Consider the following 16424-nt stretch of genomic DNA (forward strand, 5'->3'; position numbering starts at 1 on the left):
AATAAACAACTGAAATATAACATTTACATAAGTATTCAGACCCTCTACTCAGTACTTTCTTGAAGCACCTTGGCAGCGATTACAGCCTGGAGTCTTCTTGTATATGATGCTACAAGCTTGGCACACCAGTATTTGGGATCCTCTCGAGCTCTGTTTGGTTGGATGGGGAGCGTTGCTGCACAGCTGTTTTCAGGTCTCTCCAGAGATGTTCGATTGGGTTCAAGTCTCTGTCTGGGCCACTCAAGGACATTCAGAGACATGTCCCGAAGCTGTGTTGTCTTGGCTGTGTGCTTAGAGTTGTTGTCCTGTTGGAAGGTGAACCTTCACCCCAGTCTGAGGTCTTGAGCGCTCTGGAGCAGGTTTTCATCAAGGATCTCTCTGTACTTTGCTCCGTTCACCTTTGCCTTGATCCTGACTAGTCTCCCAGTCCCTGCCGCTGAAAAACATCCCCACAACATGATGCTGCCACCACCATGTTTCACCGTAGGGTTGGTGCCAGGTTTCCTCCAGACATGACGCTTGTCCTACAGGCCAAAGAGTTCAGTCTTGGTTTCATCAGGCCAGAGAATCTTGTTTCTCATGGTCTGAGAGTCCTTTAGGTGCCGTTTGGCAAACTCCAAGTAGGCTGTCATGTGCCTTTTACTGAGGAGTGGCCTTCTTCTATTGAAGAATGATGGAGGCCACTGTATTTTTGGGTACCTTCAATGCTGCAGAAATGTTTTGGTACCCTTCCCTAGATCTGTGCCTAGACACAATCCTGTCTCTGAGCTCTACTGACAATTCCTTTGACCTCATGGCTTGGTTTTTGCTCTGACATGCACTGTCAACTGTGGGACCTTTATATAGACTGGTGTGTGCCTTTCCAAATCATGTCCAATCAATTTAATTTACCACAGGTGGACTCCTATTAAGTTGTAGAAACATCTCAAGGATGATCAATTGAAATAGGGATGCACCTTAGCTCAATTTCAAGTCTCATAGCAAAGGGTCTGAATACTTATGTAAATAAGGTATTTCTGTTTTTTGTATTTAATACATTTGCAAAAATGTCTAAAAAACTGTTTTGTCTTTGTTATTATGGGGTGTTTTGTGTGGATTGCTGAGGATATTTTATTTATTTATTCAATTTTAGAATAAGGCTGTAACGTAGCAAAATGTGGAAAAGTGAAGGGGTCTGGATACTTTCAGAAGACACTGTATGTAAACTGAGTGTACAAAACATTAGGAACACCTGCTCTTTACATGACATAGACTGACTAGGGGAATCCAGGTAAAAGCTATGATCCCTTATTGATGTCACCTTGATAATTTAGACATGGATTGTGTCTGTCATTCAGAGGGTGAATGTGCTAGACAAACTATTGAACGAACTGCATTGGAATGGGGGTATGGTTTGAGTGTCGATAACTGCTACACTGCTGGGTTTCTTACGCTCAACAGTTTCCTGTGTGTATCAAGAATGGTCCACCTTCCAAATGACATCCAGTCAACTTGACACAACTGTGGGAAGCATTGGAGTCAACATGGGCCAGCATCCCTGTGGAATACCTTCGAAACCTTGTAGAGTCCATGCCCCAACGAATTGAGGCTGTTCTGAGGGCAAAATGTGGTGCAACTCAATATTCGTAAGATGTTCCTAATGTTTTGTACCATGTTGGCGCTTGTGCACACATCTGCATGTGTTTCATGGGACCTGAGTTTCCCTTGTTACACGTGCATGTGTCTCTCTGCCCATATTCTATTCTTATGTCTCTGTGTGTGTGTGTGTGTGTGTGTGTGTGTGTGTGTGTGTGTGTGTGTGTGTGTGTGTGTGTGTGTGTGTGTGTGTGTGTGTGTGTGTTTGAGTGCCTTAAAATGCCTTTGTCACATCATCCATCCCCCTTCATATTTTCAAAGCGACACAGACTCTGAATAGAAAGCTTCCAATGAGTTAACAAGAAGAATGTGTGTACCAAACCATTGAATTAAGCCCATGCCAGTAAGTGCCACAGGGTGGAACTATTTTAGTTGGAGAAATCTTGCCGCCTAGTGTCCCGGGGGCAGTGACGAGCGGAGCGCGAGGCTCCTGCAGTATGGTGATCATTGTCTCGCTGCCACAGTCATGTGACCTGCTGTGAATGGAAGAAAAGGGCACAAAGTGTCCGGAGAGAGACTCACACTGGTATACAATGATGTTACACTGTTTTATACCACAGCATTGTTGAATATTAGTTTCTGATTGGCTAGGAGGGAATTCTAGAATGTACATTAAAACCAGATAACGGGACAGTTCCTTACATACGCTCTTTCATGTAACAAGATGAGAGAGATGACCACAAGTGTAAACTTGGGTCAAATATTGACTATGTCAGGTGAATAGACAGTGGAGAAGAGTGTCAGCATCTAGACTAGACATGACAGTTTGTCCAAGCTATAGTTGTGTGGTGTGTTGATTATTGCTTTCTTGTGTAGTATGTGACAAACAGGGGTTCGAAACTGTGTTTCCTGCATGCCATAAGACTGTGTTAGCCTGCTGAGTTAAAGCTTACCCACTGGGCAAAAACTGGTTGAATCAAAGTTGTTTCCGCGTAAGGGCATTTAAAAAAATCCAATGACACTGAACTTTTTTGTAGTTGATTTCACGTTGAATTCACGTTAATTGACAACTCAACCAAATGTATGTCAAAACTAGACTTTGAACTGACGTCTGTGCCCAGTGGGTAGGCATTATCTTAGGGAGCCGACGCCAAGTCTTCAAGGCCAAATCAAGGTTGCTCCACTTACTCCCTAACACTGCTAGTAAAGAACAGAAGTACAGGCCGTTGCTAACACAGTTAGTCTACCAATAAGTTGAATGGGGGTGGGCGCGGGAAAGAAAGTCCGGAGCATGATCATAGTAGGCTAATCCGTTTACCACGACTGTATCATTATGATAATATAACAAGCTCAGTTTGTTTTTGGGAGTGGCAAGCTCCTCCAGCTGCTAGCAATAAAAACAACATTATTCCTTTTTATAATTAAAGGGTTCAGCCATGGACACAGACTCCCTAGGACAGATAAAAATAAGCAAGGCTGTTACAGATGCTTCCACATTTTTGCTGGTTTCCTATTCTTATTTGTGTAAATGCCTAGCTAGCCATATTATTTTCTCCAAACTTGATGATGTATGTAAAACATACATTGATGATGCCGAGATTGGACACAATCAGGACTAGGAAGATCATGAGATTTGGTCAGAGTGATATTCAATGTTACTGCAGTACAATGAGTGATACATCCAATACACAGTATGGTGTATTTCATGGTTCCAAAGAGCCTACGGCTGGAAATTCAATCAATTACATGCTGTGACATCCACAATGTGAAATACCAGATTGTTATGCATCATAGTGTGGAAAATATTGAGAAAATGTTTACTGGCTGTCATAAAACAAAACAAAGATGTTCTATATGAAATTATGTGATTTTGCAGTACAGAATAGTGACTTTGTCCACATTACAGGTTTGATTAAATACCAGCCTCTGCACTCTTTAACATTAGAGTTGTAATAATTCATGAATAATTAAACACTTTAAATGAATGTGAGATATCTGGGGGAGAGAACAGAGTGTAAGGGGAGGACAAATGGAGATGTGCCATGACTGACAGGAACACATGTCCGTGTGTACTGGACAGCTATAAGAAGGGGGCAGAAGTTCTTTAGCCTCACAAAGAAATAAATGTGAGGGAGCCCACCCTAGTTACTCCTAAAACACTCTTTCATTTTTCTGAGACAGAATCATTCTGGACCTGTCAACGGAACATACTCTTATTCTTAAGTGAGGGGGAAGTTCTGGGTGCTCCTTATGGTGTCTCTAAGGGGCAAAGTACTGTGGCTTTTCATCAAGAATGTATTTCTCCCACCTTGAAACTCACCTTTTGAGTTGAACTGAGCTCATATTTGATAAAGCCCAATCCCTCTCCACTATAACAAAACTTATTTGGTTGTTTGTTTAAAACTCCAATCTAGTATTACAATGGCATGACAAATCTCAGTAGACATGCAGAGCTAGACTGCCGGCCTCAATGTCTCCCACTTCCAAAAATCTACAACAATTGTTGACAAAGCCGACTGTAAAATGAACCCGTCTTTCATGCGGTCTGAGTTACCTTTACAAATCCAAACCACAGTTGCAACAATGAAAAGTTCTCATGGTATATTCATTCAGGATGTGTACCCTATATAATTTTTTTATATATAAATGTGATACAGGATTAAAATCATGTTTGGGTTTATTGCAGGTCAGTTGTTTTTTTTTCCTTCCCCGGGTGGTACTGTATTACATATCTGAATTGAATGATATAGATGCAAATGTATTGTATAGTAGATCACATAGTAACATACTGTATGTGCAATTGGATTGAGATCCGATTTTGTTTTGCACTCGGCAGTGATCTGCTGGTGGCAGGTAGCCTAGCGGTTAGCCTAGCGGTTAGAGTGTTGGGCCAATATCCCCAAGGTTGCTAGTTTGAATCCTCGAGCTGAGAAGGTGAAAAATCAGTTGATGTGCCCTTGAGCAAGGCACTTAACCCTAATTACTCCAGGGTTGCCGTTGATAATGGTAGACGCTGGCCACGACCCCACTCTTTGAGGGTGTCTCAGGGAGAATTGACATTTGCAAGAAAATAAAATGTCCTATTCGAACATGTGTATAATACACACTTGGACAAATATAAGCACCCACCAAATAATTACATTACTGATCTTCATTCATTTATAAACTGGGTGGTTCGAGTCCTGAAGGCTGATTGGCTGACAGCCGTGGTATCATATACCACAGGTATGACAAAACATGTATTTTTACTGCACTAATTACCTTGGTAACCATTTGATAATAGCAGTAAGGCACCTCTGGGGTTTGTGGTATATGGCCAATATACCACGGCTAAGGGCTGTATTCAGGCACTCCGCGTTGCGTTGTGCAAAAGAACAGTCCTTAGCCGTGGTATATTGGCCATATACCACACCCCCTCGGGCCTTATTGCTTAATTATACACCCTATCCCACGTAGCATACTCTGACTCCTACATAGTAATGTGATGTTTCGGATGTAATGTTGTTGGGTTTTACACTTTAGAATATGGAATAATTAGAAGAAGAACTTAAATGGTTTAGCATTTCTATCTTAATTTAGATTAATTACGGTAATTAAGAGCAAGCAGAAGAAGAAACACATTGGCTAGGAAAAACTCCCTAGAAGGAAGAAACCTAGAGGAAACCATCTTAAAGGGAAAGCATATCCCGGCTATCTTCTTGGTTACACCCATGTTCTAGCTAGCTAACGTTGGATTCTCCCATGTTTTAATCCAGCTAAATTTGGTTTTGCCCATGTTCTAGCTAAACTTAGTCTCACCCATGTTCTAGCTAGTTTAAGTAGATTTCACCCATGTTATAGCTAGCTCAACTTGTTTTTCCCATGTTTTAGCTAGCTAATGTTGGTTTCACCCATGTTCTAGCTAGCTAACATTGGTTTCACTCATGTTCTAATCCAGCTATATTTGGTTTTGCCCATGTTCTAGCTAAACTTAGTCTCACCCATGTTCTACCTAGCTAAAGTCAATTTCACCGATGTTCTAGGTAGCTAAAGTTGGTTTCGCCCATGTTCTAATCAAGTTAAATGTAGTTTTGCCCATGTTCTAGCTAGCTAAACATGGCTAAATGGATGAGGATGGCATGAAGAGGTAGCCTATCCCCATCACATTCACAGTTCACTCTCTATAGGAAGTATCACAGACGTAGACCCAGCAAATGTAATCTACACTTTATTTGAGCAAGTTCTGATAATTGGAAATTCTTCTCTTATGACAACATTACTTTTCTCTAAAAGTCAAAGAGGGCACACGCTTAACTTCAAAGAGCATTGCAGACCTCTGCATTAGATATCAGGGTATAGAGCCAACCCGTAAACCCTAGAAGGGACAGATTATTCAATCAGGAATCATACTGGTATACAGTATGTTTTCAGATTAAGTGTCTATTTGAGATCAGTCTTGTTAAAGACGCTCTAACATTGTTGGCAGCAGTAGTACAATTTGATCCTAAGTCCCAAATTTGGCAGCTTGATCAGCGTAACAGAGGTCAATTGCCGGGCAACAGGGATGATTGTACAGTGGAACATTTGCACTAAGGTCTGAATCAAGTGAGCTGTTTTCAGGGTCAATGGCTCAACGGTACCCAGGACTTGAAACCAGGTTGCACGTTTTGTCACAATATTGTTTTGAACGTTCATTTTAGGACTGATGCCCAACTGAACATTATACTCAATGCATTCCCAATGGGCGTTGATGAAGAGTTCATCTAAAGTGCATTACTGTGTCTTGGAAACGATGAGATTTAAATAGGAGGCAAATAATTAGTAGGAAAACCTTTTGTCATCATTGTGATGTCACCAGATTGACTTTAGTTGCAGTGTAACTTTAGCTAGCCACCTAAGATTGAGGGGACAGCACTGAATTTTAGCTAGCTAATATTAGCATTGCTAGATATTTTTTTTTACAAATTTTACTACCTAATGGCAACATTGCCATCTCTCTAAAGTAAACTTGCCCTGCATCATAAGGATGGCAAAGTTGTTTCCGACTAATTATTTGCCTACTTTAGTAATCATATTTCCAAGCCACTTTAGTGTAATTTAGACAAAACAGTCATTTGCCCCCGTTCAGAAAGACTGGGCATTAGTCAGCAGAATGTCGATAACAATGGCAACGATGTCACCGAGTGACAGAGGAGTTACCCATTAGCATACTTTCCCTAATGCACATCTTTTTTAACTGCACAATGGCATAACATTCTATAATACAATTTGTCATAAGATAACATCGTTTTGGCGTTATGACTAAGGCTTTCACGGTTGGCGCCTACCAACATATCCCTCTGATATCTCTCTCTGCTGTTTGGGTCTGGGTCCTCAGGGCAGCAAAGTGTGTAACTCTATATTTTCACTCCAGGCCTCTCGTATCCAAGTCCACTGCCTGGAAGCCGCCATAAACGGGCGACTTTACTGTCATTTCCTGCTCTCTTGTCTCTGGTGGCAGCCACACTTCCCATCCTTACTGTCTGACCCTCCTCATCCCCTGATGTCTGACTGTCTGGAACCAACAACCTCCTTTGGTTCTAATCCCACTTCTGATTATGAAAACTAGAGCGTTAGGTGAAATGATATGCGGACACTGGCCAGACCTGGGCTCAAGTAGTATTTAAAGTCTTTCAAATAATTTGCGCGTTTGCTCAAGTCGGCTTGGAGTACCGGATAGACGGGGCTGGACAGTTTTGAGACAGGAAAGCTCAATCAATCACAGCTAACGCAGGTGGGGCATCAAATGGACCAAGTTACCTTTTTTGGGGTTATGGGATGAGCAAAAATGCTGTATCCTCTCAACATCTGTCAACATACATGTTTATGAGTATATCCTAATGTTTTTTGTTTCCCCAAACACGTTTGACCATTAGTGGAATCCCCCTTTAAAGTGCGATGCTTTATTGGGTTGTGTGAGCTTATGTGTTGTGCAGGGATCACTTGGCATTTAAAAAATAAAAAACATTATTTAACCTTTATTTAACTAGGCAAGTCAATGAAGAACACATTTTTATTTACAACGACGGCCTACCAGGCAAAAGGCCTCCTGCTGGGATTGGATTAAAAATACAAATATAAATAAAATATAAATATAGGACAAAACTCACATCACGACAAGAGAGACAACACAACACTACATAAAGAGATACCTAAAGTCAACAACATACAGAGGCAGTAACACATGACAACACAGCATGGTAGCAACACAACGTGACAACAACATGGTAGCACCGCAACATGATAGCAGCACGAAACATGGTACAAACATTATTGGGCACAGACAACAACACAAAGGGCAAGAAGGTAGAGACAACAATACATCTCGCAAAGCAGCCACAACTGTCAGTAAGAGTGTCCATGATTGAGTCTATGAATGAAGAGATTGAGATAAAACTGTTCAGTTTGAGTGTTTGTTGCAGCTCATTCCAGTCACTAGCTGCAGCGAACTGAAAAGAGGAGCGACCCAGGGATGTGTGTGCTTTGGGCACCTTTAACAGAATGTGACTGGCAGAATGGGTGTTGTATGTGGATGAAGAGGGCTGCAGTAGATATCTCAGATAGGGGAATTGTACAGCTTTTCTGAATGCACCACCTGTCCCAATAAACAGTAGCAAGGGGCTGCTTAGAGAAAGACCATTTGAACACCGTGAGCTTTGGAGACATTAGTGAGCATGGTAAGTGGCAACCGACACACACACACACACACACACACACACACACACACACACACACACACACACACACACACACACACACTCTTAATTAGGCTGTGCCTCTCACTGCTTGTGCCTGGTACTTCACTGAACAGTGTCTTACTGTAGTAGTTCACATACAGTAGTTGACATTTTCTAGACATTTGTTTAGTTCTGTTATTTAGCTAAGTGGGTTCCAATGTATTTCCTGATGTGAAATGAAATAGAATTTTCCCCAATTCTGCTCTACATCTTCTATAGCAAATACATTGAACCCAGTGATGCAGTGGAGGGTAAAGTTTACCAACCTTTTGGGAAAAAATGCATTGAAAGTATAGCGAACCTAATTCTTTGCACCGTGACTGCCAATCAAAGTTTACCCACCAATTTTTCTAGCTCTACATTACTGATTGAAACGCCATGTCTTAAAGCATTGGATTTCCATACCTTCATACAGTTTCTGTACCATAACAGGGTATACGGTATTACCGGCAGAGAGGCAATTTTTTTTGATTATTTCTTATACTAACAAAATACTAACTAACAAAATACTAGCGAATTCCTTTAGCTGACGCTAGCTATATGCTAATAAGCACAAGCGAACATAAACCAAATGCAAGGACAGACAACCTGGCTCATAAAGTTATACTATCTATATACTATCTATATATTATAGATAGTATTATATATTATATATATACTATATATTATACTATCTATCTCAAAAGGCTACTCACACTTGATCCAGAAGGGGATTGATTGTCTTTGCTGTAACCAAGCAGCTTGATATTGCAAGCTAGACACCTAATGTTATAGCTAGCAAGTTAGCAAACCAAAATGCATAGCTGGAGCTCTGAGCTGGAGAAAATGTACTTGGCACATCTTAGATAGTTAACTTAGCTGGCAAACATTAGTTGTGAATTCCTTGTGTAACTTGATCGCCTCTCTTGTGCTGCTCAACAGTGGATCGTCACGTCACATTTGCTAAGCCCCATGCGCTCTTTGTAAACGAACAATCACATTTTTTGGGGACGGTATTGAAAATCATACCGTCAGTACTTCAAAATACCCTTTTATACCGTGTATACGGTATACCACCCAAGCCTATTAGGTAGGGAGATAAGTAGTTGGTAGAGGACTATGGGACCCCATACTGGAGCAGTTTCCCAGGCAAAGTGTGTTTAAAAGAAAGGCAGGTTGTCCTGGTATACAGCTGAGTGGGTCAAGTGAAAGGCAGGTTGTCCTGGTATACAGCTGAGTGGGTCAAGTGAAAGGCAGACGACACACCACAGATGACAAGAGACACAGCAGCTGCGTTTGTTCTCTCTCTCTCTCTCTCTCTCTCTCTCTCTCAATGCTCAGATCATGCAAAGACAAACTAACCATATCAATTTGAATCAATCTAGATAAAGACAACTTTAAAGCTTCACTAAGAACATAGACCTACTCACTCATTCTCTCTCTACCGGTAAAAGTTTCCAACTCCGAAGCTTCACGTTCACACTAGCCGAAGGTTCATTGAATTACAGTTTTTCTCAATTGCTAAAACACAATTTCTGAAACCCTGCTCCATTTCCTGAAAACATTAAACACAAAACCTCATCTTCAAGCACTATTTACAAAACCTCTGACTCCTCTTGCAAAATGAAACATTCGCCTCAAAACAGTTTTACCTGTGTTCAAAATCAAACACTGCTCTCAAATCATAAACCAAGTGATCAAAATGATATACACTCTCAAGCAATCAGTAAACAATACACCGAAAAATAGAAAACACATTGTTCAAAACATACCATTTTCAGGGAGAAGTACATTTTTAATCTAAAAAAATATTCATATTTTTCCATCATTGTCTTTTGATGAACGAAAACATGTTCTATCATAGTAGCTCAAAATTGATCAGAAATTACTACTCTGCTTTGCTCTTTGCAATTTTGTTTTTTGTTCTTCCTCCTCCTTGTACCCATATTTTTACAGTACTGTACCCTGCATTTCACAAACTTGTCCTTTGTCTCTGTGATACTGTAATTCTTGTTCTTTGTTGATATGAACCTGCAACCAGTCAAAATCTATTGAGCAGTCAGTACTGTTAATACAGTTTTATCCAACTGCTTACACACAAAATCTTTTCATGTCACACGATTTTTGAAACCTCTCACTTAAAGTGCTGAACTACACACCAAATATCCCAAACCATAAGCTATTTCTCAGCCTTTGACTCAGTTGTCAATTGCATAAAACACTTTTTTCAAAACACTACACACAATTCTCTACCTAAAACACAAAAATCTAACAGGAAGGGACTTGCTTTCCTTTTCCAAACACAACCAATCAAAATGTGACACTTTATTCACCACACACACTCCTCACATGTGCAAACATGTGCAAACACTAATAGCTTAACTGATCACTAACAAATCACTGCTTTACTGTAGTATAGGCCTATAAATAGGTCATAGGTCAGATAACCTGTTTTGAACAATGGATGCCAACAATGGACAGAGAGCAAAAGGAGTAGGAGGGAGAGGAGGATGAAGAAGAGGACGAGGGCAAAGAAGAGAAGGAAGGAGAGCCATCTCTGATGAGATTAGGGCAACACTTGTTGATCATGTGATCAACCACAGTTTGACCATGAGAGAGGCTGGACTGAGAGTCAAAGACATCATGGAGGACGAGGACGCTTGTTTACAGATGTACAAGAGACTGCAATTATAAATATGGTCTATGTGGGGACATAGAGGTTGCCTCTGTCCAAGGTTGGATACGCCATGCTAGGAGATACAGTGCCTTGCGAAAGTATTCGGCCCTTGTATTCGGCCCCCTGCGACCTTTTGTCACATTTCAGGCTTCAAACATAAAGATATAAAACTGTATTTTTTTGAATCAACAACAAGTGGGACACAATCATGAAGTGGAATGACATTTATTGGATATTTCAAACTTTTTTAACAAATCAAAAACTGAAAAATTGGGCGTGCAAAATTATTCAGCCCCCTTAAGTTAATACTTTGTAGCGCCACCTTTTGCTGTGATTACAGCTGTAAGTCGCTTGGGGTATGTCTCTATCAGTTTTGCACATCGAGAGACTGACACTTTTTCCCATTCCTCCTTGCAAAACAGCTCGAGCTCAGTGAGGTTGGATGGAGAGCATTTGTGAACAGCAGTTTTCAGTTCTTTCCACAGATTCTCGATTGGATTCAGGTCTGGACTTTGACTTGGCCATTCTAACACCTGGATATGTTTATTTTTGAACCATTCCATTGTAGATTTTGCTTTATGTTTTGGATCATTGTCTTGTTGGAAGACAAATCTCCGTCCCAGTCTCAGGTCTTTTGCAGAATCAGGTTTTCTTCCAGAATGGTCCTGTATTTGGCTCCATCCATCTTCCCATCAATTTTAACCATCTTCCCTGTCCCTGCTGAAGAAAAGCAGGCCCAAACCATGATGCTGCCACCACCATGTTTGACAGTGGGGATGGTGTGTTCAGCTGTGTTGCTTTTACGCCAAACATAACGTTTTGCATTGTTGCCAAAAAGTTCAATTTTGGTTTCATCTGACCAGAGCACCTTCTTCCACATGTTTGGTGTGTCTCCCAGATGGCTTGTGGCAAACTTTAAACGACACTTTTTATGGATATCTTTAAGAAATGGCTTTCTTCTTGCCACTCTTCCATAAAGGCCAGATTTGTGCAATATACGACTGATTGTTGTCCTATGGACAGAGTCTCCCACCTCAGCTGTAGATCTCTGCAGTTCATCCAGAGTGATCATGGGCCTCTTGGCTGCATCTCTGATCAGTCTTCTCCTTGTATGAACTGAAAGTTTAGAGGGACGGTCAGGCCTTGGTAGATTTGCAGTGGTCTGATACTCCTTCCATTTCAATATTATCGCTTGCACAGTGCTCCTTGGGATGTTTAAAGCTTGGGAAATCTTTTTGTATCCAAATCCGGCTTTAAACTTCTTCACAACAGTATCTCGGACCTGCCTGGTGTGTTCCTTGTTCTTCATGATGCTCTCTGCGCTTTTAACGGACCTCTGAGACTATCACAGTGCAGGTGCATTTATACGGAGACTTGATTACACACAGGTGGATTGTATTTATCATCATTAGTCATTTAGGTCAACATTGGATCATTCAGAGATCCTCACTGAACTTGTGGAGAGAGTTTGCTGCACTGAAAGTAAAGGGGCTGAATAATTTTGCACGCCCAATTTTTCAGTTTTTGATTTGTTAAAAAAGTTTGAAATATCCAATAAATGTCATTCCACTTCATGATCGTGTCCCACTTGTTGTTGATTCTTCACAAAAAAATACAGTTTTATATCTTTATGTTTGAAGCCTGAAATGTGGCAAAAGGTCGCAAAGTTCAAGGGGGCTGAATACTTTTGTAAGGCACTGTACTTCCCCCGATGTTTGGCAAGAGAAAACGTATCCTGTGATGTGGACGAAGTATTGTGGCCAGACTCAGGCCGGAGAAGAGATGAAGCGTAGCTTAGCACTGGTGATTCCCCCCCTACCAATTCCTGGACTGACCCCCCGGGACCCCACACACACAATTGTGTTCTTTACTGTATTCTAAAGAATATACTTTTGGTTTACATATGTTTATGGTTTTGTTGTATGCTACTGTATACAACAGTAATGTTTGGCCTAATAAATATTTTCTGTTTCTACATTGCATTGGTGTTTACAGTGTACTTGTTACCCCTCTCAGCAGATTACGTTCACTGTAGAACATTGTATTGAAATGTAGATATAAGCCTATGAAAGACCAAAGAGCTTTAGATTTAGAACAACAGTGTTTACATGGTATATCCAAAAATATACTATTATGAAAGCAGTGTTTGCCATTTGATGCAAATGCTTCATTCTGACATGTAATTTTGAATGCAGTGTTACATTTTGAAGGAGATGTGAGGCATTTTGCATTTTGTGTGTGCAGTTTTGGGAATTGTGTGTAGAGTTTTGAAAAAAAGGAGACAGTTTAGAAAACTTGTGTAAGCAGTTGGAAAAAACTGTAAATGGAAAGCACAATGTTCAGGGCCATACAATCTGTCCATTGTACAGTATACAGCCTACAATGCACTGTACTACAGTATCCATTCTCAGACTTTCTCCTTCCCACCTTCAACAACCTGTTTGCTCTCTGAATTGGCTTATATTGGTTGTGTCGCATCATTTGAAACAGGTTAAATCAATTTTGAGTGGTTGTGTTCAATCAATGACATGTGTTCTCTATTTGTATTTGATTGTTGCCACTTGTGTTTACCAGTATGGATGACATGTGCATTAGAGTGCAGAATGTGTTTTGAGAATGAGAATGTTTTTAGAGTTTTGCTGAAAAGTCTAAGTGAGATCTGCAAATTGTGTTTTACCATGTGAAATGGTTTAAGGTATTGACAACAGACTGCATAATTAGCTAAATGAGTCCAGGCAACTGAGAACTTTGTTCAGCCAATGGGTTTTAGTGTTTTAGCAATTGAGAAAAACTGTAACCAGATAAGGACATTTGTGATAAGGTGTTTGGAGTCCTGCCCCACCACTGTGACATACACGCACCCACACAAACGCACACACAGCACAGGGTCATTCATGTTCCTCCTGAATGTAAAGGAAATGGGAAGTGCTAGATTATTTTTGATTATCTAGTAAAGGAAACTGTCTGTCCTGTCGAGGTATTCCTACTGCAAGTCCAATCAAAACTCATGAACTAACTCACTTGATTTATAAAGCAGATGTCACAGGAAGAGATCATGTCACAGGATGAGATCATGGCACTGTCAATTTAGCAATTTAGCTAAATACATCCTCTGGGTCATTTACATGCTAATGTGGGCTGACAAATGACAGATCTGACATTCAAACTTTTTAAGAATTCAATTCGCCTTCTAAGAATAAATAATTGAACGTTTTAGATTTAAAGTATCAAAAGATGGCAAGATGTTTTGTTCTGTGTTGTAGGATTTGTCAGGTGAAAACTCAACCTCCTATAAGACTCTTAGTTATTCACACTTGTACATGTAGTTGATAAACTCAAGGTTCAAACCCTGCCAAAGCCCTGCCATAGTCTAGCGTCCTGTCCAGGGTGTGTACTTGTACATGAAGCTGCTCCTATGAGCCTCTTGCTAGGCTACTACCCAGCTAGCACATTTTGTTCCTTGGAAGTTGTGGGACCATACTTTTGTGGTTTCCCATTGTTTCTGGGAACGAAGCCATACGTTTCCTGACTGGTAAAACTGCATTTTTAAGTTTTGAGAACGGAGGTGAGATTTTTGCCTGTTCTGGTAACGTTCATTTTAAGTTGCAGGGAGGTTCTGAGAACGTTTTACTACGGTTCCCTGAAAGTTTTCCTGAGAGGTTTTATTAACATTCTGAGAATAAAAAATCATAGGTTATTTGAAGGTAATTAAATAACGTTTGAGAACATGTTTCAATAAGAATTCTAATAACACTGCTAGCTTAATTTATCCTTTTTGAACTCCATGCACAGATGAAAATCCATTTGCTTAGGCATTAATTATGCAAACACATTTATTTTTTATTGTGGCGTGGCGTCAGTGCGATTCAAACCAATGATCTACGGTCCTCTAACCATGGAATTAGTCCCCTGCACCACCAATACATTCAGAACAGATTTCACAATGTATTAACTGTGTGACCTCAGGCCCCTACTCTACTACCACATATCTATAACACAAAATACATGTGTACGTGTGAGTATGGTGCGTATGTTATCGTGTGTTTGTATTCATGTGTCTATGTTTGTGTCGCTTCACAGTCCCTGCTATTCCATAAGATGTATTTGTATCTGTTTTTCAAATCTAATTTTACTGCTTGCATGAGTTACTTTATGTGGAATAGAGTTCCATGTAGTCATGGCTCTATGTAGTACTGTGCGCCTCCCATTATCTATTCTGGACTTGGGGACTGAACAGTAGTCCAGGTGCAACAAAACTAGGGCCTGTAGGACCTGCCTTGTTGATTGTGCTGTTAAGAGTGCAGAGCAGTGCTTTTTTTATAGACAGACTTCTCCCCATCCTAGCTACTGTTATATCAATATGTTTTGACCATGACAGTTTACAATCCAGGGTTACTCCAAGAAGTTTAGTCTCCTCGACTTGCTAAATTTCCACATTATTCATTACAATATTTAGTTGAGGTTTAGGGTTTAGTGAGTGTTTTGTCCCAAATATAGTGCTTTTAGTTTTTGAAATATTTAGGACTAACTTATTCCTTGCCACCCATTTGGAAACTAACCACGCTCTCAACAAGCTCTAAGAAACATATGGTTCTCAGAACGTTATGTGCTAGCTGGGTACTTATCGTCCCCAATCACCCAAAACTGTTGCACCCTATGCACCAATTGGCTATTGCCTGTTTACCACTCTTCAGTATCTGACTCTACTGCTGTCATAACTGACAACTCCACTAACCAGCATACACGGTGTAAAACAGCTTGTCATTTCGTCATCTCAATTCTGAATAGTTCTCTAGTGAACTAACTTTGGACGGCTAAGCCCCACGTTGGCAGAAGTGCCTAAAGAAGACAGCATGTTTTGGCAAATGAATACTTTGTGCACGGACTCAGTCCGTCCTCTGTTTGTGCTTGAATGAACTTCCCCGGGGCATCCGATACTGGACTGCTATGCACAGCATATCAAAGCCCTGTTGGCCCCCTAAGCCCTGCATCAGGAGTGGTGTGTATAGTGTGTGTAGGGTTCTTTCACACGCACAGCAACACCCTTGTTTGTGAACTGCTGCAGTTGTCCCGGGGAGGGGGTTTGGGGTTTTGCGGGTTGGGTGCAGCTGTGCCCGTTAGCTCAGTGAAACCAGAGAGCGAGCCCCTGGTGCTCCCGTTAACCGCCCGCATAGACACACTGTCATCAGCGAGAGGACGCAGAAGCCCGTCTTCTCGTAGACTTCCACCGTCCTCTTTCTACCGGGGTTTCGGGAGGTTAGCCTGAGGCAGAGATGCAGCCCTGGTGGTTAGCCTTTTATTTGGTTAGCTAGCTAGCACAGAGAGATGTGGAGAGCAGCTGTAGAAGCAATGTGGTCAGATCGTATGCATGAAGTTGCATCCACCAGGGGTGTCTTTCTATCACCACAAGCTTCAATCCTGGCAGGAAGCCCAACCTG

At 41.0% G+C, this 16424-nt stretch overlaps 1 protein-coding gene across 4 annotated transcripts in view; it reads left to right on the top strand.

Annotated features, from left to right (window-relative positions):
- Nucleotides 1-16424, top strand: part of megf10 (multiple EGF-like-domains 10) — a 104437-nt gene that overhangs the window by 1378 nt on the left and 86635 nt on the right. The window contains exon 1 of one of the 4 annotated variants that reach the window (XM_090233733.1): nucleotides 1441-1625. The exons of the other annotated variants lie outside the window; for them this stretch is intronic. The gene's annotated coding sequence lies outside the window, so the exon portion shown is untranslated. Of the gene's footprint in view, nucleotides 1-1440; nucleotides 1626-16424 lie in introns of those variants that run through there. 4 annotated transcript variants of the gene reach the window in all.

This window comes from Oncorhynchus mykiss, chromosome 5 (assembly GCF_057628025.1).
Source record: "Oncorhynchus mykiss isolate SJ-2025 chromosome 5, ASM5762802v1, whole genome shotgun sequence".
In the NCBI taxonomy this organism is placed as follows: Eukaryota; Metazoa; Chordata; class Actinopteri; order Salmoniformes; family Salmonidae; genus Oncorhynchus; species Oncorhynchus mykiss.